This window comes from Euprymna scolopes, chromosome 34, assembly GCF_053919585.1.
Source record: "Euprymna scolopes isolate OS-2025 chromosome 34, ASM5391958v1, whole genome shotgun sequence".
In the NCBI taxonomy this organism is placed as follows: domain Eukaryota; kingdom Metazoa; phylum Mollusca; class Cephalopoda; order Sepiida; family Sepiolidae; genus Euprymna; species Euprymna scolopes.
The window spans coordinates 68,100,882-68,103,291 of record NC_136515.1 but is presented as its reverse complement, the minus strand read 5'-3'; the positions used below and the strand labels follow the sequence as shown (position 1 = coordinate 68,103,291).

General features: G+C 30.9%; 1 non-coding gene across 1 annotated transcript; it reads right to left on the bottom strand.

The window, feature by feature from the left end:
- Positions 1 to 398: 398 nt before the first annotated feature.
- On the bottom strand, positions 399 to 471 carry Trnar-acg (transfer RNA arginine (anticodon ACG)). Its single transcript has one exon. It is a non-coding gene; the product is annotated as a tRNA-Arg (tRNA).
- Between the last annotated feature and the right edge of the window lie 1,939 nt (positions 472 to 2,410).

Genomic DNA, 2,410 nt, shown 5'->3' with positions numbered 1-2,410 from the left:
TCTTATTTGGTACGATGTCTTAAATTGAGATTAAATTTGAAACTTATAAATCACCTTATCATAGAAGGTTCTGCTTTTAAAGGGAACATGTACTTTATCAAAATTTTTAATAATTTTTCTTTACATAAATTAATTAAAATGTATTTCTTCTGTAAAAATGTGATTGTATAATAAACATATTTTTAATACTAGCGGCTGCGCCGCGTCAGTACGCTCAACAAAATTGAGTACACTCAACATCAACCACACTCAACATGGTCTTATAATTAACGCTTATCTTGTGAACTCGGAGTATGGGTAATTCCTATATACACACAACAAAATCACTGCACAAAACCCCATACTAAGGGTAAGGATAATTAATAAACGTTGGAATAAAATGATGGTTAGCATTATTACGAACTTGCCATGATTCGAACCCGGAATCTTCTGATTCGTAGTCAGACGCGTTATCCATTTCGCCACAAGTCCTGTCCCTATGCCAAAAGATGCTACCGCGACTATATAGACAGTGCTAAATTCCCTTGACATGGAGAGATAACTTTTTCGACAAGTTTACGAAACGGCCCCAAAATCTTTATTTCGGGCTTTTTGTGTGACTCGGCGTTGTTCGTTACGAACCATATATAGATAAGGACAACCTAGGGACTCACACCTTTTAGGAAAAAAGAATCTTTTCAATTTGGTACATCCATTCGAATGTTCTATTAGATATAGACACACACACATGAATAAACATTTAGCATTTTATTAATATTATAGACTAGCAGAGAACCCCGGCCTTACCCGGGATTTAATGAAGATCAACGAATGTTTCAAGCTCACATATTTTTATTTTTTAATAAATTATTGTTTTATAAAATTATTTTTAAGTTAAAGTATAAATTGTAAAGTCAAGTATCACACTTCAATTGTGCTTTATATAGAAGCATTCAATTTGAACGTGTCCTTCTCTTATCACAGAACCTACTGTTGATTTTATATGCCTGGTCTTACTGCTTACTGACTTAGAATTAAGGACAATCTAAGGACTCACACCTTTTACAAACTAGTATATAGTTTACAAAGAAGCATGTTTATTTTTTAAGAAATTTCATATATGGAAGACATTTGGAATTATCTTAGCATACATTTACTTATATTTTTATATTTATTTAATTATATGCGAAAAATTTAAGTAGCGTGTTATATTTATTATTTATGTAAAAAAAAAAAAATTATAGTCACCGAACGTACGTTCTACTTCCGGCGTAGCACTAGCGGAAGTTATGACAAGGCAAATCCGTTCTTTCGCTTTTTATTTTCTCACGCCAATATCTCCTCTGTGCATCGACTCTTTTTTATTACGTTTATTCCGATTGTTCTGTTTTTATTTAACAATAATTGAAAAGTTTCTCCAATCTTATTTTAAATAAGAATTATAGAAGTTATTTTTAAAGAATTATTGAAAACATTATTTATAATCTTTTAAACCTGTATCGGCTACGTATTTTATGATATTTTTTTATTTAATTTTGATTTCAATAATTTTATTTGTTATTTTGATGTTCTATAATTGTATTTTTATACTTTTATAAATATATATTTATTATTTCAATTCAAATTAAAGAAAAAGAGTTTTTTTTAATTTTAACAAAAAAACTTTAGCTTTTTAAAATTATTTCATAAACATATATTCCTTATGAGATGTCAAATAGAATTTCAAAAAAAGATTAGTTCTGTTATTAAAGAGCAAATAAGCACTAATTGTGCCATTCTATCTGAGTAGTTTTGTTAATTTTTATTGTATACTATAAATTTTATTTTTAATATTTCATTTAAATAAATCGCGTCACAATAGAAATACTGAAGAACAATAAAAGCGCAGAAACTTGTTTGCCTTGTCACCGCTTCCGGTAAAGCTATGCTGGAAGTTGGGAAGTACGTTAGCAATGAGTGGAGAATTGCTGTCACATCCATTCTAATAAAACAATTGAAACAAATACATTGAAGATATTACCCTGGTTACTGCAAAATAGGTGAGCTCCCTCTTTGATACCACAAAATTATTCACACCTACCAGTATCCTGTTTGGCTAACACATCACCATTCGTTTAGGCATGGCGTAGTATTGCCACGTCTTGAATGATGCAATCACCACTAGTGACTCCGTCTAAGATAGGTTGAAAACAAGAGTCACCAATCTAATATATCCCACACTATCAACAAAACATTACTGCCATCCTACACTTTTTTGCTTAGTGGAATGTGTTCTGATGAGCTCTTTGCACTTGTATCCCCTCTCCTGAAATATATCCGAGTAATGTGATAACAGCAAATACCTAAACCAATTCAATGTTGATGCTCCTATGTACCTTAAAGCTTTCTTCTCTAATAGTTTCCTTTTTCGACTCGCTAGAATTTGGAATTC